A 26410-nucleotide genomic window follows, 5' to 3' on the forward strand; every position below is an offset into this window, starting at 1 on the left:
GGTGCGCTTGAACCCTTGTGCACACTCTGCTTCATCAAGCTAATAGAATGCATTGGCCAGCGCTGATTGGCCAATGTATTCTATTAGCCTGATGAAGTAGAGCTGAATGTGTGTGCTAAGCACACACATTCAGCTCTACTTCATCGGGCTAATAGAATGCATTGGCCAGCGCTGATTGGCCAGAGTACGGAACTCGACCAATCAGCGCTGGCTCTGCTGGAGGAGGCGGAGTCTAAGATCGCTCCACACCAGTCTCCATTCAGGTCCGACCTTAGACTCCGCCTCCTCCGGCAGAGCCAGCGCTGATTGGCCGAATTCCGTACTCTGGCCAATCAGCACTGGCTAATGCATTGTATTGGCTTGATGAAGCAGTGCTGAATGTGTGTGCTTAGCACACACATTCAGCTCTACTTCATCGGGCTAATAGAATGCATTGGCCAATCAGCGCTGGCCAATGCATTCTATTAGCGTGAACTGAGTTTGCACAGGGGTTCTAGTGCACCCTCGGCTCTGCTACATCAGATTGCTACATCTGATGTAGCAGTGCCGAGTGTGCATCAGATGTGTAGTTGAGCAAAACTGACTCAGCACTGCTAAGTCTGCATTCGCATAGGAATGCATTGGCCAGCCTTCGGCCAATCAGCGCTGGCTCTGCCGGAGGAGGCGGAGTCTAAGGTCGGACCTGAATGGAGACTGGTGTGGAGCGATCTTAGACTCCGCCTCCTCCAGCAGAGCCAGCGCTGATTGGCCGAATTCCGTACTCTGGCCAATCAGCACTGGCTAATGCATTGTATTGGCTTGATGAAGCAGTGCTGAATGTGTGTGCTTAGCAAACACATTCAGCTCTACTTCATCGGGCTAATAGAATGCATTGGCCAATCAGCGCTGGCCAATGCATTCTATTAGCGTGAACTGAGTTTGCACAGGGGTTCTAGTGCACCCTCGGCTCTGCTACATCAGATTGCTACATCTGATGTAGCAGTGCCGAGTGTGCATCAGATGTGTAGTTGAGCAAAACTGACTCAGCACTGCTAAGTCTGCATTCGCATAGGAATGCATTGGCCAGCCTTCGGCCAATCAGCGCTGGCTCTGCCGGAGGAGGCGGAGTCTAAGGTCGGACCTGAATGGAGACTGGTGTGGAGCGATCTTAGACTCCGCCTCCTCCAGCAGAGCCAGCGCTGATTGGCCGAATTCCGTACTCTGGCCAATCAGCACTGGCCAATGCATTTCTATGGGGAAAAGTTAGCTTGCGAAAATCGCAAACTGACAGGGATTTCCATGAAATAAAGTGACTTTTATGCCCCCAGACATGCTTCCCCTGCTGTCCCAGTGTCATTCCAGGGTGTTGGTATCATTTCCTGGGGTGTCATAGTGGACTTGGTGACCCTCCAGACACGAATTTGGGTTTCCCCCTTAACGAGTTTATGTTCCCCATAGACTATAATGGGGTTCGAAACCCATTCGAACACTCGAACAGTGAGCGGCTGTTCGAATCGAATTTCGAACCTCGAACATTTTAGTGTTCGCTCATCTCTAATTATGAAGATAATCTTGTTTCCCTTAGTCCTAACAGCGGCACAATGTGGGGTATTTCTGCCCCTGTGTGCTGGTAGGACAGGCGGATTTTTAATTAGCCAATCAAAAAAGCGTGGCTGGCTCTATAAGAGGGCACAAGAACCTCCCCTCTGCGTGTTAATACAAAAGTACCTCCATATTTATACACAGTTTTATACATAAGATATGATTCCCAGGGTGGGAAATCTTGTGCCGCTGTTAGGACTAAGGGAAACAAGATTATCTTCATAATCACTTGTTCCCTGTCGTCCGTACCAGCGGCACAATGTGGGGATATAGCAAATAGGCCCAAAGATGGGCGGGATTATTCCATGACAGAGCTTAAAATGGTCTGGGCAAAGGCAGAGGAATCTGTCACCCGGTCCTTCAGGCGGTAATGCCGAATGAACGTGGACTCAGATGCCCAGGAGGCAGCTGCACATATCTGATCTAAGGACAACGCACTCCTCTCTGCCCGAGAGGTGGACACTGCCCTGGTTGAGTGGGCATGAAGAAAAGATGGGGCCGGACGCCCTTGGGCGGTGTAGGCGACTTTTATGGTTTCGGAAACCCAGCGGGATATCGTAGCCTTGGCGGCCTTGGCGCCCTTATTCTTCCCCGTATAGCTGATTAACAGGTTTTCGGCCTGCCTAAAAGGGCGAGTGCGCTGCAGGTAAATTTGCAGGCATCTGACTACATCCAGCCTGTGCCATCTTTCCTCTTCAGGTGAAGAGGGGAAAGGACAAAATGCTGAAAGGGAAATTGTTTGGTTCCTATTTGCAGCGGATGGAATCTTGGGACGAAACCCTGGGAGGAACCTAAGCTGCACATGGTCCGAAAAGAATATAGTATATGGCTCTTCGGCAGATAAGGCTTGTAGCTCACTAACTCTTTTGGCAGTTGTAACTGCCAATAGCAGTGCCATTTTGCCGGTCAGTAACTTAAGGGAGACTTCCTCCAGGGGTTCGAATGGTTGGTCACAAAGAGCGTTCAGGACCGGAATGAGGTCCCATTGGTGGACAGGGGTGTTCACCACCGGTCTCAGCCTAGTTGCTCCTTTAATAAAGGTGCTCACTAAAGGATCCTGAGACAAACGCCTCCCCAGATAGGCGGACAGGGCTGCTACGTGTACTTTGAGTGTGGCCGCAGCAAGACCTCTGTCTAGTCCGTCTTGAAGGAAGTCCAGGATCGCCTCCGTCGGGGGATCAGTGGAGTCCACTTGATGCTGCAGACACCAGGCATTAAAGATGTTACCAATTCGACGGTAATTCCTGTTAGTCGAATCCGCTCTGGCGCTGGATAGGGTCTTCAAGACGGCTTGTGACAGTCCTCTATTCCTCAATAGGGACTGGTCAACCTCCAGGCTGTCAGGTTGAGTCTCCTCAGATCCTGGCATCTCAGCTCTCCTTGGGTTACCAGGTCTGGGAGAGGGGGAAGCCTCCAATATATGCCCTGACTCATTAGTATGAGCTGAGCAAACCAAGCCCTTTTTGGCCAGAACGGGATTATGGCTATTCCCGAGGCTTGGTCCTGTCTTATTTTGATCAATACCTTCGGTATGATTGGAATTGGAGGGAAAATGTAAAACAGCCTGAACCTCCAAGGGATGGACAGGGCATCCACTGCCAAGGGATTGTCCTCCTGGTATAGAGAGCAAAAGGTCCCTACCTTGGCATTGAGTCGGGTAGCCATAAGATCGACCTCCGGGAGACCCCATCTGGACGATCTGTTGGAATACGTCTGGATTGAGAGACCATTCTCCTGATACGGTAATACCCCGACTCAGACGATCCGCTACTATGTTCAGGGAGCCCTTTATGTGAACAGCGGATAACTGGGCTAGATTCTTCTCTGCCCAGGTGAATATGAGATTTGTCTCTCTCAGTAAGGTTGGTGACCTGGTGCCCCCTTGTTTGTTTATGTAGACTACCACCGTCATGTTGTCTGACCTGATCTTGACAGACTTGCCTTTCAACTCCGGGGCAAAGTGTACTAGGGCCAAGTACACAGCTCTGAGTTCCTTGAGATTGGAAGATCCCAGCTCCGGACATCTCCATCGTCCTTGTACAGTCTTGTCCTGGCAATGGGCTCCCCATCCCCACTGGGATGCATCTGTTGTCAACAGGGTCCACAATGTCGGGACCGTGGACCTTCCGTCTTTCAGGTGTATCCACCATCTGAGGGAAAGATGGGTAGCGGGAGAAAGGCAGATCTTCTTGTGCAGTCCCCGTGGAGACCTGTTCCAGGTTGTCAACACTTCCATCTGCAGGGGACGCAAATGCCATAAAGCCCAAGGGACTGCTCTGGCCGAGGATGACATTAGGCCGAGGACTCTCATGGCGGTGCGGATAGTTACCCGCCGGGTGTGCAATAGAAAACGTGCACCAGCCTGGATCCTTTCCTTCCTTGGGCTGGAGAGGAAGATCTGCATCGCTTCTGAATCCACTATGAACCCGAGGAATTTCCTCCGTGTGGATGGAATGATTTCGGACTTCTCCCAGTTGATGATCCATCCTAACTCTTGTAGGAAGCTGATGGCAAGGTTGAGCTGCTGGAGGAGAGCAGCAGGAGACTGAGCTTTCAGTAGCCAGTCGTCTAGGTAAGGAACGATGAAGAGACCCTGCAGTCTGAGGGCCGCAGCGACCGGAGCGATCACCTTGGTAAATACCAGGGGGGCGGATGTGATGCCGAACGGCAGAGCTGTAAATTGAAAGTGCTCCCTGTGGCCGGCCATAGAAACGGCAATCCTGAGGAATTTCCTGTGGGAGTGAGCAATAGGGACATGAAGGTAGGCGTCCTTCAGGTCGAGGGTAACCATCACGTCTCCTGGCTGGAGAAAAACAGTCACGGAATCCACGGTTTCCATACGGAATGACCTCTTCCTGATAAAGCGATTGAGGTACCTCAGGTCTATTATCATTCTCCAGCCCCCGGTGACTTTGGGGACCAGAAAGACGGGGGAGTAAACTCCCTGACCGAGATCTGAGGCTGGGACCTTCTCCAGGGCGCCTTTGATAACATACTCGGCGACCAAGGCCTCTAGACTGGCCTGTTGAGAAGGTGGAAGGGTTCTGGTGGCAACAAACCGATCTGGAGGTGGAAGGTGGAATTTGATAAGATACCCGTGCTGTATAATTCTTAACACCCATGGATCTTGAATATGGGTGACCCAAGTTCTGAAGAAAGCCGAAAGACGTCCTCCCACAGGAAGGGGGGCCACAGGGAGCTGCCCCGCGTCAAAACTCCGGCTTCCTCTTGGTGTCTTCCCTGGAAGCGCCTCGTCCAGTTCCCCTAGGACGATATCTGGAACGCCTTTGCTGAGCAGGGCGTCTATAATTAGAGGCAGAACCTCTGCCTCTAGAGGGGGCACGTCTGCCCCTGGATGCTTGAGGTAAGGACTTCCCCTTACCTTCTGCTAATCCCTCTATGATGGTATCCAAGCCTTGGCCAAACACTCTTCCTGGCTCAAAAGGGAGAGCGCAGAGAGCAGCTTTGGATGCGAAGTCTGCACGCCAAGGCTTTAGCCACAGGGGTCTACGGGCCGCAGTGGACAACGCCATCGATTTGGCTGAAATTCTTAACTGATGGCGGGAAGACTCTGCCAAAAAATCTGCAGCCCTATGAATATTCTTCATGGAAGCCAAGATGTCATCCCTGTCCACGCCGGAATCAATATCCCGCTCCAAGGTGGCTAGGCGGTTATGAAGAAAATCGCCCACAGTGGTAGAGGCTATGGCTACTGAAACCTGGGCAGAGGAAGCAGAGTAAACCTTCTTTAATGTGGCGTCAGCCCTACGATCGAGAGGATCCTGAAGATTTGATCCATCTTCAAGGGGCACCAGGGTTCTACGAGACAACTTCGCCACGGCTAGATCCACCTTTGGGGGAGGCCCCCAGGAATCCCACTGAGCCGAATCCATAGGGAACAGGGTCTTAAAGATCCTGGACAGTGAATGTCCCTTTTCTGGCTGCTTCCACTGCTGCACCATGAGGTCGGTCAGCGTGGCGTCCGCATGGAAGGCAATATGTCCCCCAGAGGCAGACGTGGAGGCTTCCCCGTCAACATCTCGGCCCACTGTAGACCTGATGGACTTCAGCAGCCTGCCTGTTTGTTCATAGTGGAACACAGGTCTGCTGGAAACTACAGAGTCGTCCTCGGAGGAAACATCCTCTGCCACCCGTAGATGTTCCAGGGGAGGGAGGGACGAGGAACGATGCTCAGTGCATGGTCTCTTGGTGAGCTGAGACAAGGTAGACTGTATGCCTTTAAGGGAATCATCCTGCAAAATAAAAGGAGAGTACAAGCAAGGGAATTATTTTTACCCAAGCGATGCCCAACTCACCATCTCCTTGACCCAGGCCATCATATCTCTAGGAGAGGGCTCCTCAGGTGGAGGGCCTCTGCAACCGCGACAACGAGCCCATTCATAGTCTAAAAATAATAGGCGGGTTATAGGACCGGTAGTACCTCGGAGGGGATAACTCTTTAAGCCGCTACCTACCATCAGGGAGCGGAGTGTCGCAGTCAAAACAGGAAAGATGCTTCCTTTTGGCAGTAGATTTCCTCCTATAATCCCCCGGGGGGGTAGTAGAGGATGACATATCCTACAGAGAGAGACCATAGACCATGCGATATTGTCACCAAAACATCCTACCAAGTATAAAAAAAAAGGGTAGATCTTACCGTGTCCAGACCGGACAGCAAGGTGACAAGAAACCTGAAAGTTTAGTTTGGAGGCAAAATGGAGTCTTGAAGCTAGGCAACAACCCCTAATGCACAGCCTTCCGCCTTAGGAAAGAAGAAGGTAACCAATAACTGGCCGGCCTGACCTTTAACCCGGCCGGCCAGAAATGGGAGGGGCCATAGCTCACATGCTCCGTCCCAAAAATAGAAAGAAAAAAGTTCCCCCCCCCCTCCCCAGCAAGCCCCGACCAGGGGCACCTACCCCTACCTCAAAGGCCAATTCCCGGCCCGAAAATCTGCAGAGTGGCCGGAGTAAATATATAACGCCGGCGCCAGGACTCTTAATGGCGCCGCTATACTTCCGGTCACAACCGAAAGTGTGCGCCCGGCTAATGCGGACGCTGCGAACCTCCGCCGGGAGCCTAGTTCCGGCTGCCGCAGCGTCCCTGAGCGCATAGCGAGCGGCGCCTAAGACATAGGAGGTGGTCGGGTATGTGGCGACACGCTGACAGGTGAGCCAGAAGGAGAACAGAGGAGGGGAGGGAGGAAGGAGGGAGGGAGGGAAAGGAGAGCCAACGCAGGCTAACAAAACTTTTTCCCCTGACAGGGCAAGGGATCCTTCAATCAAGAAGGTCTGAAGTTTGAAAGAAAGAAGAATTATGCTCCAAAGGTAAGTAACCCTATAGAGCCCAAAATAAGAGGACACAAGTCCTCCCCACCTGTCCTTTGACCACACAGGACAGAAAAAAACACGCAGAGGGGAGGTTCTTGTGCCCTCTTATAGGGCCAGCCACGCTTTTTGATTGGCTAATTAAAAATCCGCCTGTCCTACCAGCACACAGGGGCAGAAATACCCCACATTGTGCCGCTGGTACGGACGACAGGGAACAGTAAGTGAGGTCATATAAATACTGGGAAATGTCAGATAAAGTGGTGATAATTATTTTCTGAAAAATTCTGAAAGTTTTATTCAGTAATATCATTATTGTGTATCACCAACACTTCTCCATCCTGGAGGGTCACAAAGAGGCCAGGTAATCCCACTAGGTCGCAGATTCTTATTACGAACTTGTAGGGACTCCATTTGCTATTCAGGGGCTCCCGATTGAGACATCTTGTTCTCCACTAGAAGGGGGAATACTGTCCCTGCATAACTACAGTGATGGATCATGCCACAATGACTTTGTCATAGATTGCCTTGGTATTTGGGAAAAAAATAGACCTGCCGTATAATTGGAGTTAAAGGCCTTTATGTCCACTGCAGTAACGTTTGCCAAGTTTGTGATTTTGGCAGGATTGGTGAGCTAATGGAGCCATACCCAACATATGATATTGATAGGAATCAAGCGTGTCTGATCATTTTGTTTTCCTTCAAGAGATATTCTACTCCTAGACGACCATACTGCATTTTAGTCAGCGCTGGAACTTTTTGGGCAGAGGTGTAACTTGAAGCTGTTGGGTCCCACTATGAAATATTAAATTGCCCCCCTTCCCCTACTTAACAAGTGTTTTCTATAATACTAGTGTCTTCTCATGTTCTAGAGAGACCTTCTGGTCCCTTGAGATGGTAGCAAGGGATGGTAGCTATTGCTGCTTCTGGGTCCTGGAACTCGCCCTATACTGGGCAGAAAATCTGCATGTCCAAATTTTACTGACAATTTATGTAATTGTATTGCCATCATTGGGGGGTAATGGAATATTATTTGTGAATTAACCCATGATAACCTTAAATCCGAAGTAATTTCTAAATGGGGTTATCTTCTGATAGACCTTTGGTGGCACGGATTTACTAGGGGATTACTGGAAGGTCATCTGGCATTCTGGTGGGCCAGTCTGGCATTGAGCTTACTCCACTCTGCCTACCGTAAGTCCATACACATTTGGCCTGAGGCCGTTATGACGGATAGCTATATAGCTGAAGGGGTAAAGGCACAGAATTGCCACATCACCAATCTATATCACACAGATCTGTAATACCACAGGGTACAGGAGACATTATTCTGTTGTTTTTGTAAATGTTATCCAATGTTATTTTTGCATCAGAACTATTCTACCAATCAAAACATATAAAATATGGTTCTGTTCTAATTTGCAAATATATTTCAGAAAGAGACAAAGAAATATCCTTTGACCTGCCACCTTATAATTCTTTCCTCTCCATGATATTGTTTTACATGAAATATAATTTATGTGTCTCTATAACCTGCCTTTTCAGCAAATGATGTATTTGTTTCCTAACAGTTCACGTAGCCATGCCAGCAAGCAACACTTTCTCTTTTTGACATATTCATTTAATTCCTGTTTGAAAACACAGGTTATGGCCTCAGCTTTCTCCGCAGAATCCACAGGCACAGTAGGACTTCATTTAAGTTTCTATCTCTATAATGATGTAATACAAAGTATGAATTCTAAAAATGAAGTTTAATTTCCTAAAATGACATTCTGTGTAATTGTGGTTTCAAGCAGAGATGACATACTCAAATATTGGTCATTCCACCACCACCCCTTGTTGTATTGTCACGGGGTGACTAATGCTATACAGTCTCAGGACACTTCCCACTGACATGTGTGTGATGTGATAATAGCAGTGGTAAAAGGAGATATGTCTGTAATGAAACTTCTATTGTAGTAATTCTTTTTGACCACAAGATGCCGCTGTGTTAGGTAAAGGAAAAACCAGGAAGTGACGAGTTCAGGAAGTGGACTGTAGTAGTGTGGGAGAAGCTGGCTGTTTGAGCAGTGAGAGATCTGAGAGACAATCCATCGCCATTTTTCGGCCGTGCAACGCTTGTTTCAGACCAGGGCCAGCTCTGGAGAAGCCCGGACCTGTTGCTGGTTCCCATGTCAGGAGAGTTGGAGACGATTGCTGTGCAAACGCCGTGGAGCGGATGACAAGAAGGACCAGCCCTTGTGACACCGTGTTCCAGTTGCCTGGAGGCAAAGAAATTCCTGTTTCCTTCGGAAAATCCATCTGACCGTTCGCCCCCTTGCTAACCCGGGTAAGCGGAGCTCCGATTCACCTTTCATAAGGGTGAATAGTGTATACACGCAGTAAATAGTTTTTTTTGGCGCCAAAAACCTAGCATAGACTGGTTCCGGCCATTTTGCTTTAAAGCGAGTTCTAACTATACGGAGATACAGCACGTGTTGTACTGCTATTCAAAAGAGACACTATATCCTGGATTATAGTACCAGAAGTACGTCATAAGAGGAGTTATTTGGTTCACTGAGACTTGTGCAGCTAAGCACCAACTTCTGATAAAACAAAACTGGTTGCTGAAGTCCTCCCTGCAGGGTTGGGGTAGTGTGTTGAAATGTGGATATTGGGGAGTGGGAAGGTTAAATAGTAAATTGTGATATTGTTAACCCCAGTGTGACACTGCAGGTGATCTTCCTCTGCATACTTACATTGTTTTGTTAGCTTGGTATTAATAGGTAAATTGCAGCTGCTTTATATAGGTAGCCGCTAGTTAAAGGCATAGTTCACTAGTTCTGACATATTAGGTCACGGTGCAGTGTCACTCAGGGGTCTCGGCCCTCGGCTGAGTGTCTTGTAATTATTGATTTCATCAGGCCTGTTAGCCTGGAGTTCCCCCAAAAAGGGTATAGAGTAAAATTTATATTTCTTACTTTGTGTCTGGTGTGTTTGTGCCTGTCCGTGGAACCGCTGTATCCTAAAAGTTCCTGCAAGAGCCCCGGTAGCCAGTCGGCTGCCGTGCCTTTCCCCTCCTTCCCCCCCTTACAGTATTGCGGTATGCAACTTATTTTTCTATATACTGTAAAACCATCGAATAAGGAACCTAAAGTTAAAAATTTCTTCTATTTGCAGTGGTCTAAGATTATTGCAAAGATATCAAGGGGTAAGTACTGTTATATAAAGAATTCCAAAATCCTCCGAGCTTTTCTGATGGGGCCTCAGATAACCATGTCCACCATGAAAACTGCCAAAGTACTGTACTAATGTTGTATTGGGAAACAGTGTCAGTATAGAAGTACACTGAATTACTGTACATAATGTCTAGGACTTGAGAAAGAACAGACATCTTAGCGGTAGCCTTATAGACGTGGAAGGCTAGTGGTTAGAGCTGGGATGTTGGCTCCCTTCCATAGTAAGCAATATTAAGTATGTACTGTAAGTTTTGATTAATTCCCTGCATTCATGAACAAACAGGTATGTACATAGAGACGGGCTATGAATCCACTATGGGGCCCCAAAGAGGGGCAGTCCATTCCAGGCTGGCCTTGCACATATTGAGCAGGTGCTGAGATTCTGAACAGGAACGGGATCACCATGAGTTGGCAAACCAGGAAAGTAAGGAAATCTTCTTTAGTGATGAAAATAGGATGGGGTACTAAGACCCCCTGTCATAGGTGGTAAAGAGGGTGATTTAAGTAAAGTAGAAACTTAAGCGGACCTCATATGAAATACAGAGGGAGTGTCTCAGACTACCAAAGGCACAGTATGCATAGAGTACTTATTTAACAGAATTGAATCAAGGTTTGGGATTTGTAGGAACCACACCAACAAGATCAAACAAGGGTGCCGGGTATTTTGACTAGGCTTTATGCTTTATTCGGTAACTTTAATGTTGTCTTAAAAGAAACTCTATAGTTTTGTTGAGCTTCTTAAAGTTTAGTAATAATTGTTATGTAGTTCTGTTATACAGCTCTGACACTAATATTGCCCAAAAATTGTCCGACACCTTAAAAATGCAACCTGACATGGTGAAAATGACTATATCCGAAGAACATGGGTGAAAGTGTACAGTAGCAGCTCTTTTTAACTTTAATCTGAAAGTATGCTGCAACACACATAATAGTCACTGAAGGCAATTGAAAAAAGTTAAGTTATAGAGGGCTGCAACTATGTACTTAAAGTAGTATTTCCCAGTGGCACATCTAAAGTCTTGTGGGCCCTGATGCAATCTTTTGTTCGGCAGCCCTATGTCATCCCTACAGTGAGATCTTGATAGTGATGGTTACAGGTACTAAGGAGTTTAATCATCCTTAGTGTGGTTAGGGTAATCTGAGGGTCTCCTTGGCTTATGGGTCAGATGGAAGTTGCAATCTCAATACCGATGTCTATGGGCCCCCTAAGGCTTTTGGACTCTGGTGCAACTTCACCCTCTGCACCCCCTCAAGTTACGCTCCTGGTATTTCCATCTTAACAAGTTATCCCATAAACTAATTTGCAAATCAGTGGTGCCTGACTACTAAGACTGACTACTAAGACTACCACTGATCAGGAGAAAATGGGAGTTTTGTTCCCTGTTCTGAATGGAGGTGTGATCAGGCCATAGCGTGCACTGTTTCATTCATTTCAAAGGGAGCACCAGAGATATTGCTGTACTTTCATAGCTCTGGCAATCCCATTGAAATGAATTGAGTGGGGTGCATCAGTCCGACCACCACTGCTTTCAGAATTTAGGACAAAAACCCTTGGCTCTTGTTTGTTTTTGGCACTCTTCTAACCTTTGGGAATGGGTGATTCCATGTTCCAAAGGAGTTTAAGAGATTATCCAGTTTAAGATAAAAGACTCTTTTCCAAATACCCCATTAGTGGGTCCCTTATTCGGGATCTTCATCCTTTGGTTACAATGAAGAGTGGTTTTAAAACGGTCTCTTACCCTGGAGGACCTGTCCTGTCCTACAATGGCAGCCCATTATTATATATGGACACTAGGTAATACTTAATGTACCCTGAGGTGGTGCAGAAAGGGAAAATAAACACTTACTGACCGGTTTACTGACAGCTGATTTCTCAGGGTTCCAATTGGCGAAAGAGTTTGTGTTAACTTCATTGTCATGCGACCCCTTTGACAATGAGGAGTGGTTGGTGCAGACAATCCCTTTAAATATATGATGGCCATAAAAATACCCATACCATGAAAGTATAGTAACAAAGAGTAGCTTCCTTGTGGTCACCTGACCTTATATTCTTATGATCTTCCATATTTTTGTTAATTAATGAAAATAAAAAAAAATTGTGCACTGAGCTAAGAGCCAATTAGTGCTATGTTGTAACTCTCCGGAGAAAATGTCTCAACATAACTAAGACTGTCGTCAGAAGAAATGATGTTCTCTTGCAATCCAATTATTCCTTTGAAATGATTTTTCAATGTAATTGATTATGCTCAAAATTTCTCATTGCGTCGTAGTAATTAAATGTATTTCTAGAAAAAAATGAAGTGAGTGTAATGCAATAGGGATAGGGGATGAGTTTACAGTAGAGAGTCTTCCAGGTCCATGCAATTACATTCATGTATTTTTTACAATATTAAACTTGACTTCTATTGTATTCTTGTGTTAGGGTTAACTGTTGGAATAATGGATTCCTAAAAATCATGGACATTGTAGACTAGATGGAATAAATAACATGTTGTGCTTGTATTTAGAATTCTGCTTCTTAGATGCTTTGGCTGGTTTACTTTTTATTACCAACAGAACTCCTAAGATCCAAAACTTTTCAAGCAGAACTTTCATCCAATATATCATGTGTTGAGATGTGTCAATTGTAATTGTAGTACAGAAGATTACACCGCTGTATTAGAGCCCAGAGAAGTAATAACACTACATATAATTGGATTGTCATCAACAATAAGATAGACTTTCAGTGCAATGACTCAAAATATAGTGTCTGGTCTTCAGACACTTTCTGATCAGTCGGGAAAACTGGTCCTCCAACCACCCCAGATATGGCTGAAGTTCTTGTCAATGACTTTTCCCTCCAATCTACGATGGAATTTACATGGATGGCAGAGTAAATGGAATGTAAATGCAAAATGGTTTTTAAAGGGATGAATTCCCAAATGACCCATTAGTTAATAATTATAGTGTGCATTTGACCAGCTTAAAGGACTTGTCAACTTTGGCCATTTGAGTGAAGTTCTTTCTTAGTTATCAATCCCATAGACTTTGGATGGTGCAAATACAACCTTTTGTGATTGTAGGATCTCAATGGGGAACCCTAGAAATCATATATATTTTTCCTACGCTGTAGATAACGAAGTTGGAAGTTGGCTATGACTAAGGGGTAAAGCATACCCAGAAACGCGTCAGCCGGTTCATGGGTTTTTAAATGCACTTTTTGTGTTTATCACTGTCACATTCAATCTTTTATATTGGATTTACCCATTTTTATATGGATAATTAAAGGTTAATTTTTAAAAGCCAATCCCAGGAGTGCGGACTGAAATACTTTTTCTACTATTTAACGAAGTTGGAAGTTGTGAAAAACTTTTAAAGGGAGTCTGTCACCTGAACCCATGATATCAACCCAATCCCACAGATATATGGGCTAAGGTCACCTGAATCATAGGGTGTTTTCCTCTCATGAGTCAATGCCTTTATTGCTTTTTTTTCAATATGTCAATGAGCTCTTTTGGAGCAATGTCAACACACTTGTTGCTCCAAATGCTGTTTCAGTTGGGTGACCCTAACCTACCTATATGCAGAGATGGATTGACATGTTGGGTTCTGCTAACAGAATCCATTGTGAATCTTTATATAAGGTGATATATACTGTATATATATATATATATATATATATATATATATATATATATATATGTATCTTCAGCACGGTTTCGATATTATTTTATGCTTCATGGGTTAAGAAACACCATGGCTGTCACTTACATAACCCACTTTAATTCTTGGCACCAGTTGCTACAGTGACAAATGACCTCCATAGAAAATAATGACATGTGGCAACGGTATGACTTGTCTGTCGATGACATTATTTGCTATAGAGGGTTTCGAGTGGAAAAATCCTTTGAAATAATTTTAGAGCATACTTTATGAATGATACCTTTCAATCCCACATACTGTAGAAGGTCTATTGTAAATGTTCAGGGTCTTCAGTTGATAAAAGTTGCTTGAAGTGGGTTATGAGCTAAGGGAACATAGAGCCCTGCTGCACTGATAGTATTATTTGTGGCACAGCGTCCTTGTTTTTATCAGCATTGCTTTAGACTTGTGAGATAAGCTTGAGAGATTTGCACATTTAGCTTAAAATACAAAGATGAAAAAGAAATGATCAGATTTCACATTGCTTCCAACAAGCATCGCCTTTGTCATGGGCAAATCTGGTTTTCGTACATAGCGGGGACAGAACGCAGAATGATAGCTGAGGGTAATTGTGAATGAGTCACTCGGCAATTACTAGTTTATCGCAGTGATGGAAGAACACATTTTTGGGCAGCAGTTTGTAGCCTTTGGCACTTCAGCTGCTGGCAGGAATAATCACCACTACCCTACATAGCCGAGGATACTGGTGTATTATTGTTCTTTATGGTTACTATTTACAGTGTTATTCTTTATTCCCAGAGTTTCATTGTAAAATATTATATTGGTTTTTACCATTGTAAGGGATCATGTTTCTTCAATTATATTAGACCTCTACAAGGCTAGGGTCACATTAATGGTGAAGCTATCCTTAAACGTTACATCTGTTATTCTTTTGTTCTAGAAGTACAGTGATCACATAACAATCCTTTGCCACGTCTGTCTTAAAATAACTGGTCTAAGCAGTGAGATCTGCCATTTCTATGCTGAGGCTCTGGTGTGCTCTGACAGTGTTTGTTACTGCTGCAGGTCAGGTGTAGTCATGATGTCCGTCAGTACAGGCGATGGAACTGTAGGGGAACTAATAGATAACTATTGCTTCTTTTATTTTATACCCTGTTTTTCCAAATGCAAATAAATTGTTTAGTGTACTCAGGTCACACCTGCTGGAGGACTGGAGAAACGTATTGGAGCATTGGAGGAACAGAAAGACTGACAAATGCCATGGACAGCAATTTGCAGTGACCACAAAAGATGACGGTGCACCAACAGTCAGGACCCTGAGTGCACCAAACATCACATTTACATATCAAATACAGGTTGAATAGCAAAATTGCACTTGCAAAGAATAAAGAGAAAACAAGTACACAAAAAGGATAAAGCACATCCCCTTTTCCAAATAAGAGAATATAATTTTAGAGAAATTACTTTGGCACATACAACATGGCAAGACATTGCATAATATTTCAATGTGTCTCTATAGGGCTAGGAATAAGTAAATATTGATATCTGTGTCCAGAGTCAAAGGAGCTCTATCATTGGGAAAAGTCATTTTTAACTAAACATATACTTGCATAGCCTTAAGAAAGGCTATTCCACACCTACCTTTTGTATGGTAATCGTCTCAGTAGTTTTTGAATGAGCCCTTTTTTATTCATATGCTAATTAGCCTCCAGGAAGCACACCGGAAGTGTCAGCGAGAACTGCTCTCTCTGCTGTGTATACAGCACAGGCTGCTGCTGATGATGGCTCATCAGCCTCCCAGTTCTCATACATAGCAGAGACAGTGCTCGCTGACATTTCCGGGTGCATGCTGGAGGCTAATTAGTATATGAATAAAAAAGGGCTCATTCAAAAACTACTGAGGGGATTAACATATAAAAGGTACGTGTGAAATAGCCTTTCTAAAGGCTATGCAAGTATATGTTTAGTTAACAATTACTTTTCCCAATGACAGAGTCCCTTTAAATACAAAATAATGTATACAAATCCATGCAAGGGAAGATAAAGCCTTCTCTAAATGCTTTCGACCTATCAATGCTCTGATCCGATAAAATATATAATGTGCAATATCACATATAAGAAAAAGCAAATGCCTGTGTAAGAGAACACACAATGGAAAAAGAGATATAAAATGAAATGAAGAGATCTGAGAAGGTTCATGTGTACCAGAAGACCCAATAAAAATACTGCCGAAAACAGGGAGAAAGAGGGAGTGGAAATTTACTAGTGGACAGATGGATATAACAATAATACAGCAGTGAATAAGATGTACACGTATCGCTTCTCATGGAGCCTTCAAAAGAAAGATTCACTAACCAGCCCTGCAACAGCATATACATGGTTTAGAGGCAATTTTGGTGGTGGTAGACTCTTTTTAATGATCAGACCTTAGTGCCCAAAGGTAACATCATTTATGGTGCAGTTAAAGGGGCTCTATCATTGGGAAAACTCAATTTTAACTAAACATATACTTGCATAGCCTTTAGAAAGGCTATTCCACACCTACCTTTTGTATGGTAATCGACTCAGTACTTTTTAAATGAGATCGTTTTTATACATATGCTAATTAACCTCCAGCGTGCACAGGAAGTTCTCACGGTGCACCCTATCTCCTGTGTGCTGTGTTTGAGAGCAGGGAGATGAGTCATCATCATCAGTAGCCTGTGCTGTACACATAGCAGACAGTGTTCGATGAGACTTCCGGGTGCTCGCTGGAGGCTAATTAGCATATGGATAAATACAGTCTCGTTCAAAAACTACTGAGGGGATTAACATACAAAAGGTAGGTGTGGAATAGCCTTTCTGAAGGCTATGCAGGTATATGTTTAGTTAAAAATGACTTTCCCCTGTGATAGAGCCCCTTTTCCATGTACGTGTTTTGTATAGATATTGATGCTGAGGTATCCTAGTTCAACACAATCTCAATATATACAGATGTGCCATCTCTTACCTTCCCTTTAAGCTAAGCATGTGTGTCACAAGTTAAGTATTTTTTTCTAAAAAACAACATGATCTGGTTTTCTTTAAGAAACAATTGACAACTCTACTGCTATCATTGTCTGCATTCCTTTAAAGGACAGTTTAGTGCAGAAGGATTGAGACTGCTATTTCTGTCCAGGGTCACACAAGGAAGTATCATGGACCACATATGGTCCCCAGGACGCAGGTTGTGCATTTGATCTAGACTAGGAATACTACTTAATGCCTTATATAGATACAATAATTATGTTATATTTGCGGTTTTATATTGTGCTTTAGTTTTCTCATGAACTACCTCGAGGGTGGCAAACTCAATAATGTTCCATAATATCCTTAACCAACTGGAACAATCTGCTCCACAGAGTCCTAATGGACAGCTGCGGATTCTGTACTTTATAGAAATGAACTGTAAAGTGACATAAGTGTTTTGGCTTATATTAGGAGCTTGTGAAGGCTTATCATTGTGCCATTATATAATGCCTCAAGTGGTAAATGTAGACCATTATTCTGGACACTATGGTTAGAGGACCAAATAACTCTAATCGGCACTAGAAGAGTGCTCAAATGCATTTACTCTGACATGATCGTAATGTACTATAACCTGCAAAGTATTACCTTCCTGTGTAGAATGAACTCTACAATCCAACAATCCGAGGTCCTTGATCTGAGATGCACATGCTCAGAATCCATAATGAAAGGGTCAATAGATCTGTTCCAGGGTGACAGCAAATAATTCTCCCATATATAGAAAAATGACTTATCTCCAATATCCTCATCAGTTTTCTTACCACATTTAATTCTGTATTATTGAGTCTTTTGCAGTCATGTTACTGGATATACAGTACTGCTGGGACCTGACACTCATGTCAAATGACTGTATACAGAGTTCTATCACTCTGTATACTGTATGTTTATATATACAGATTATTGTAGCTGTAGTACCAATAGGTATATAATGTTTGGCTGATACTATGTGATGCTTATACCAGGTCTGTCTATCTAATTTTCGCCAAGGGCCACATGAGCCTTATGGAAGTCTTCAAAGAGCCAATAAACTGTATAAAGATAGCTATACCAGTTAGGCGTACTTATATTTATAGCCCCTTGAAAGCAACCCTAAGGCTAATGTTAATATATTGTTAAGTACAAGTAATAGTGTCCTAATTGTCCCTCATATTGATATTGGTGACCCCACAGATAATAGTTCTCTACACCCAATTACATGACATACAGTCCAGGCCACACAACTCTGGTGAATTTCAGATTTACCTCTTCTTCCTGCAAAGCGCTGAAGTGGCGCTCGTCTGTGCCCTTCTTCTATTGTCCTCCCAGCTACCCTGTCACCTGCACTATAGTACCAAAAGCGGTACCATAGAGTGGGACATAGCATAGTTGGATGAACATTAAAAGAGGTGCACAGTTGGTGCCACAGAATGCTAGGGACCTTCCAGCTAAAGACAGAACAAACTGATGTCATGTGATGTGGATTACTAGCTGCCACATGTAATATGGCCCCCACACAGTATATGACATCCTTTTTTTGGGCCCCATACAGTGTACGTCCCCCTTTTTTTTGGGCCTCCACAAAATATATAGACCCTGATAGGTTATGCCGCTACCTTGTGGTTCATTGCAATAGGTAGCGGCCGATAATTTACTCACCTACACAAACCTCAGTCCAGGCCGGTCTCTATTGCCACCACCAGGGCACTCTGTACCAGATAGTAAAGAATGCCAGGGTATTAGAGGCGGTAGCAGAGGTTAGCCTAGACAGGAGAGTGGATGGGAGAGTATATTATAGGCTGCTACCTATTGCAATAATCCAACAGCTAGCAGTTGATTAAAAAAGAACGTGAACCCCCATGAGGCTATCGCTTCAGGTCACCTCATAGCATTCAATATTTATATCATTCAGTATTTTCAGTATCATTCACTATTTATATCACTGATGTCTTATGTGTAGCCCCCACTACCACCATGGCCATGATAAGTTGGCTATCTTGCACATCCTCAAGACTTTCTTGAGTGTCTTTAGTATTTTCCCTAATTTTAGAGAGATACGCCGAAGAAATCCTCAGCAAGTATAGTTGGTATTAATTGCTTTTAATTAAAATCTTTCTTTAAGGAATAAATCCAGAAAAAGAAACACTCCAGACTTTCATATATACTCTCCTTATTTTCCTATAATGCAGCTTCTCTGCTCCAGATCAGACGCCATCTTGGATTTCATATTTATCTTTCTCTTTGCACTGCCATCAATGCCATGATACCAAAGCATCGCATGGGCAGCTATAGACAGTACTGTCCCTACCTGCTGGGGGCAGCACAATTATCCTTTTCTCCATATTCACCTAAATAATCTAAGAGACTATGAGTGTATACTCGGTCATGGAGGCTGAGCTAGATCCTTCATTATAGTTTTGTGACAAGATCAGTAGTTAGTTACAGTGGTGGAGAGTCTGTGTGGAACACTCCATTATACAAGAAGTTATATTGCCATCTATACAAAGTATCAGATCGGTGTGAGATTCTCAAGGGCTTGCAGAAGAGAAAGTTCAGATAGAAAGTAATACTAATATTAATACTAATGGAGGCATGGCAATAGTGGAGCAATGAGGGAGCCTGTGGCATCAAATCTCCCCTCCCCCATCCCTGCATGGCACAACGGTGGACAATAGAGTGCCACTTTAGCCTGAACACACACAGACCCTTCTGGACCAGGGAGCAGCGTCTGAAAAATATGACTCTCCCAATCGATTGAGAACCTTTGGCAAGCTTGAAGCTCCTGGGCCCAAATGCAAGAAAATTCCCTCACTTTCTATGTGCTATCTATACTGTTAGCTCCGCCTCCTTGACGTCTTAGCATAGAAAGAGGAATTTCAATGAATAAATGACAAGTTATACAGAACCTTTTGCCTCAAGTGCATAGATCAATCTGCTCAGCTCCTCCTGCTCTATAAGATGATGCCTAGAGATTGGATAGCATTTTCCATGTAACAGGTTCCCTCTAAGCACTATGGCTCTCCGGTTTATGAGAAACTATCATACCCTAGCATGCTAAGGTTTAAGGAGTCCCAAGCCAGTCTCGCCTGGCAAAGCCTGCCTACTTTTAGCATTGGGGCACTCCATTAACCGATGTGTATTTTCAGTAAGCAGGCCCATATAACACAGTCAAGTTAAAACACCGCGTTCTGTTCTGTTTACTCAACCTTTTAGTAAAGTTACGTTTGTTATTCATGAATTATAAACTTACGGATATTTTAGTCTGCGTGACTCACGTAAGTCACACTTTATAGAAATGAGTAAAGCGCCAGGAATGTGACCGTTGGTATTTCTGAATTTTACAATTTTACATAGACCAAGCCTCTATTTAAACATTACCTTATAAAAAACGTCTTGTTCGTACTGAAATAGGATGGAGTTCACTTAAATCTATCACAGATGTGGTTTGTTTGAAGGCCAAACAGACAGTTTCATGGCAGTAACCACTAGGTGGCACACACTAACCATATTTATTCCAGCCTACCCTTACAAACCTACCATTCATATGGTAAATAAAGAGCAGCATTATTAATTTATGCCATTGCATCCACTCTACACCTAATATTTGTTTAGCCAGCTGTTTCCTCCAATCCTCCTTTAGCGCCACTGATTGAAGCCTTAAGTACATTTAGCCTTTTTTTCATCCCAAAGAACATTTTGTTGCCTACGAATTACAAGCTACCTTTTCAAGTGAAGCCGTACGTTACAGTAACAAACCGTGGAGCCGGAATGTCTAATAATTTCTGCGGGATAACAGAAGTTCCCTGTCAGCTATACATAGCAGTTATGTGTAAGTAACCCTGACCCGATACCATAAAGGACACATATTCAGCCTGTCTGAAATCCTTTACCCATATTATATATGGCGCATAGATCATCCCCTTTAATCAACAATATACACTTACTAAAGCTATGTGTCTTTTATAACATCGCCTAAAGGAAACACATGTCAAACAATGGATCGGAATGGACTTCTTAGGTGACGGAAAGTGTAATGCAGGACGATTTACTGCAAATGAAAAGGATCTATCACTAATATGATTACAGGTAATGGGCTCCGCTCGCTATTTCTTATATAAACCATGCATAGCAATTGTTTGTTGGTCATCATTAGACTTGCATTCGGTTCCCACCCTGCAAATTATATCCGTATATACTATAGTAACAATGAATTACATACTAAATGTAATTTGGTAGAGAAGGTCAGTATATATGTGAACTATATAAGGCATTCAATAGTAGTCATTGCTGAGAAGTGTCAAGTACTATACAGGGAGGACATGCCGTATGTGCAGGGCTCAGTAGGTATGAAGGGCCATTAAAGTGAATGGGAGCAGAGGTGTTGAAGTCCGGGGTTGCTGCTATACAACTAACTCCACATTCTGTATCCAATTTCATCTGAAGTATATCTTACGGTCACGTAGGAAGGCTGTGACGGGTGGATTAAGCTACTGGGCCCCGACTGAGCTGATATTCTGTGCATAGGTCACCTTTGATGCATTGGTCACCTTTGTCAAAAACAGGACAGAGCTCGGACAAGCTCTTTAAAATATGGGGCCCTCTGCTGTCTGTGTCTGATGCTGAAAGAACTACTATAGTACAATAAAGGGAGTCTGCCAGGTCCAAAATGCCTCCTAGGCAAATTATATTGTCATGTACGGGCCTTTAGTAAGAGAAAAAACATACCATTGTGGCCAAAAGCCAACGATGCAAATCAGATGACAAGCGCGATTGGGGCGAGGACACAAGCACTATTAATGTTCTCCAAAACTGTTGTCCAATTGTTGCCCCTTTAAAAGTAAGTGAAAATTTGAGCCTCTGCCTGTGTCATAGCTGTCTATAGGAAAAGCTGCCAAATCAGACCCGCCCCCAGTGCACTTGCAAGATTATTTTCGTATATAAAAAAACACCGTAATACTATAATCTCTGAATTGCTTCATTGGTTTATGGCCACAGAGGTTTGTTTCCGCTACTATTAAAGGCACTGTTATTGGTTTGGGAGGCATTTTGGATCTGACAGACTCTCTATAAGGGATGTTATTCACTGAGGAGAAGCATGAGCATGGCAAGTACTATATGGTAATGAACTCAGCGGAAGACATACAATATGTGCTATCTGTGCAATGGCAGTGGGCTCTAGGTAAGGGGAGCCATCCATTATCATTTTATAATCTAGACCTTCTGCTGTCTTTGCTGCTGAATGAATATATCGTTCTTTAGCAATGGTAGTATCCAGTATAACAAAGATAGTAAGGGGATATTCAAACCCCCAGCAGCTTTCCTGTCACCAGAATACAGGCTGCCTGTCCCATATCCCATTCACAAACAACAGGTTTCCTAGTAGACTTACAGAACTAATGGATTAGCAGAACAACAAGGAGAAATGGTAGATTTTCTATAGCCCCGGACTAATTCACAACTGCAGTTAGTTTAGTAACATTCGGTTACCTGCTCTATTTCAGTATGACTTGGTGTGTTTTACCCTAACTGACAGCTATTCATTTCATGGAAATCTTTGCAAGTGAGTCATATGTCCCAAGTGGCATTACATCACAGCCCTCCTGATTTAGCTATACCTTTACTATACAAATAATGCTGATGTCACTAATTTCAGATAGACAAATGATGATTGATAGATAAAGGATGGTTAGCTATAAAACTGTAAAGGAATATTAAAGATAGATAAAAATGAATAGAAATAATATTTGGATTGAACAGTATAGATTACTAAAGGATGGTTAGACCAGTGGTTCTTAACCAAGGTTCGATCGAAATCTAGGCCATATGCACGGTTCATTTTGTGTACCAGTAAAAAACATATACCTATGTCTTGGATGTGATAAAAAAAATCATATTTGATTTATCAATAAAGAAGGGTTCATTGAATGTGCACATGAAACTGGTGGGTTTGGTACATCAAACAAGGTTAAGATCCACTGTGTTAGACCTAGGTGGATGGATCTGAACAGATAGGTGGAGATACTTAGATAGATAGATAGATAGATAGATAGATAGATAGATAGATACCCAAACATAAAACATGCATCACCCTCTGTAGAGGATGTTAAGACATATGCAAATATTAAGTATATGAAATGTAAACTGCATTACTGCCTTAGTCATTATCTGTGTATATAAATATGAGGTTCTTAGTGAACTATTTGATCAAATTGTAAGAGCCCATCCGGCAAACTCATTCAGATGGGAATCTACACTGTAAGGACATACATCTCTCCTGGTTCTAGTTGGCTAGATAGATAGATAGATAGATAGATAGATAGATAGATAGATAGATAGATAGACAATTGAAGTTATAATATATACATATGAAATAGATATTTAGAATGGTATGGAACAGATGCCTTCACCCAGATTCTAAATACCCTGGCCAGGTAAAGTGACTTATTGGCGCCTCCCCTTGTAACCCTACCGGTTGTACCCTCTAGGTATGTCCCTGGATAGATACACAGATACCTGTACAGTAGATAGATACATAGATACAATTTATCATAGATATTATCACTGTCAGAATTTGCACAGCTCCAAAGCTCTATACCTGTCAAGGAGCTACAGTTATAAAGATAAACTCCACTCGGCGGCACGGTGTAACAGATGGTAATGAAAGTCCTACACAGATAATTTTAGATAAAAAAAATCTCACGTAGCTTCAGCAATACTGCATTTCCAACAACAATACCAGGGAACAATGTGGTTTTTTGCACAATTTGACACTTCATAAAACGTGCATTACATTGTATTGTTTTAGAGCACACTTTATGTTCCAGATTAAGAGCACTATGGTTTCAATTATCTGGAAATTTTATGTCACTAAGGAAATAAGTACTGGAGTTTGATATCACATTGGATCAATATTCTCATACGCTCCCTGATGCATTATTGCATTTGCTTTCACGGTTCTACTTTCTTGAGCCAAGATTACGCTCAAAGGCCTGTTTAACTTTATGACATCATATTGGAACATGTTCAAACAAACTTTCCATTGAAAATTCTCAGATGCATTAACCCCATTGAGTATTATTGTAGTGACAGGAATGCACATTTGTACTATCACAACCATATCGGAGACGTCTCGCCTTCACAAACATGGAGTATCAAGCCCAAGCACAGCGAATAGTCGCGAGGCTGATCTAGGAGCAATTATTTACGGAGGAAATACAATGCTTGGGGGTTGTACACAGCCTCATGTAAGCCTCATAAATATTTTATGCCATCATTTAACACTGCGTTTCACATCCCTCTCATATCGTGGGATAGCAAAATGTGGTTTTATTACTCAAATTTTTTCTCAAACTGACCTATTTTATTAAATACATCAAGCCTGAAGGTATAAAGGTTATAAAGTAAAGTCGGTGGAGATGAGAATTCCACAGAGAGAAGCTCAACTTCACCTAATGAATTCTCCTGCATAGGGTACAGGCAGCAGGATCAGTATACAGTACACAGGGGCTGACGTAGCAGGGCTGAGTTTGTGAGATGCAGCAGATGCAGGACAGTTTTCCTTTGGCATAGTCATATCATATCATTGGACTAAATGGAGTTTTACATTGGAATGCAAGAAAATACTACTGTACTATGTATATCACAGAGTGACAGATCTAGCCATCTTCAGCTTGAATATGATAACTCGCTGCAACTCCCCAAAAAAGCCATTGAAAGCAAAGGAAAAAAAGCTTTAAGTAATTAACAACCGTTCACTTGACTTGTGTTAAAAGTCATGTTTAACTTTGCTAGATCTGTATTATGGTTGACAAGCAATACAGACATACACATAAAAAGTACATACATAATACATGTTTATACTGTATAGTATACGTGCAAAATTAAGTTTGCCATTTACCACAAGTGTTAATCTGTAACATCATATCTGGTTTTATTTAGATCTGCAATGGTATATGCAGTTATGTTCCCGCGATAAGATAAGATAATCCTTTAATAGTCCCACCATGGAGAAATTCAGTGTGTTACCGCAGCATACATTATAAGCAATAGAATAGCATTGCATAGCAATGCATATATATATATATATATATATATATATATATATATATATATATATATATATATATATAATAGCGCTATGATATTAATATGGCGCCCTACACTATTTATATAATGTGGCTAAATTCCACACTAGCTGTGCTTGCCATGTTAGCGGTGTAGCGCGCCACAGCAGTTCATTTGGTGGTTGCTATATCTGTAGCTGGTAAGGTTGAAAGATGTCGCAGGTCTATTAAGTTCAGCTTAGTGTGTTGATCCAGAACAAGGCAATAATTCTCTATGAGACAGCTACCCATATGAGTGGGGAAAAAAATTCTTTATAACTTCGAATATGGCCATCGGAATAAATCCCTGGATCAAAGTCCCATCTCCAGAATCTTGGAACCGATAACTTGTAGTTACTTATAATTCTGCGCCAAGGATATAGAAGCATTTTGGTAATCTATATTGGTGTAATAACTCCTGCTTACCGCTATATGGTTTGCAGTTCTACTTTAATATACTGTATATCACAGTATAAGAAGCACTAGTCCAGGTGATCCTCCTAACGTGGTACTAACATTGTCATTCTGAATAATAATCATGTAGTAAATCAAATAACATAGACATCAATATTTTTTTTACGTAAATGCAGCACAGCTAAGTTTGTGATGCCGCAGAGCACATGGTAATATGGTAAATCTATATAGGTAGTTATATAGAAACTTCACATAAACCCTCTGCATTATCCTACTATACCATCATACACAGTCAAATAACACATCCACCTCTGCTACATCTATATTGATTAATACAGGTCAAACTGTCACCTATGCAACAGGTAAAACCTCCAAGTATTAATAGCCAGGATCCATGACCAGAGACATTCAATACTGTTCCACATATCCAGTACACCTGACATTATGCTAAGGTGTCACCTTTACAACAATGACTTCTCCCCTGGCAGAACTGAGCCTGGCACTAGGAAACCTTGGCGTAATGCTTAATACTTATAAGAAGTTAGGAAAAAAAAGACAAAAGTTTGTAAAAGTTTTCAAGTGCTGTGGAATTAGTTATTAGGCGCTCACCTTGTAAACTTTGCTTCTGAGTCCTGACAGTCGCTTTGTGGCTCTGTGGATGGCAGAGGTCCTGATCCTGGGCACCACAGCCAGCTTCTCATCCAGCAGAAAGGGAAAGTAATACGTCATCAAAACTAAAGTACGCCTCCAAGATGGGTTAATTCCAGCCCAGCATTCAGTGTGTGCTGCTCTCCCAGCCTTAGTGTATGGTGCTGAAGACAGCAGCAACAACAGAGTGGCTTCTGTATGTTACACACCCACCTACTCCACCACCTCCAGCCCAAATCTACAGAGCTCCTTTATGCACCTCTGTGGGATCCCACTCATGTAACTTCATATGGGACATGTCAGATCACCCATCCAGCAGAGGAAATCCCAGGAGGTTGTCACTTAGTAATGTCCTGGGAATAGAACAAGTTTTTATTGTAGACTTATTTGCAGAACAGTCAGCCCCAGTACTGTATACTGTACAGTATATATAGTGTTCTCAGGGTTAGGGTGACAC

At 42.8% G+C, this 26410-nt stretch overlaps 1 protein-coding gene across 1 annotated transcript in view; it reads right to left on the reverse strand.

The window, feature by feature from the left end:
* HAPLN1 (hyaluronan and proteoglycan link protein 1) overlaps positions 1–26058 on the reverse strand; it is a 117288-nt gene extending 91230 nt beyond the window's left edge. Inside the window, exon 1 of the mRNA XM_075262436.1 lies at positions 25915–26058. The gene's annotated coding sequence lies outside the window, so the exon portion shown is untranslated. The remainder of the gene's footprint in view (positions 1–25914) is intronic.
* Between the last annotated feature and the right edge of the window lie 352 nt (positions 26059–26410).

Source organism: Leptodactylus fuscus, chromosome 1, assembly GCF_031893055.1.
Source record: "Leptodactylus fuscus isolate aLepFus1 chromosome 1, aLepFus1.hap2, whole genome shotgun sequence".
Classification (NCBI taxonomy): Eukaryota; Metazoa; Chordata; class Amphibia; order Anura; family Leptodactylidae; genus Leptodactylus; species Leptodactylus fuscus.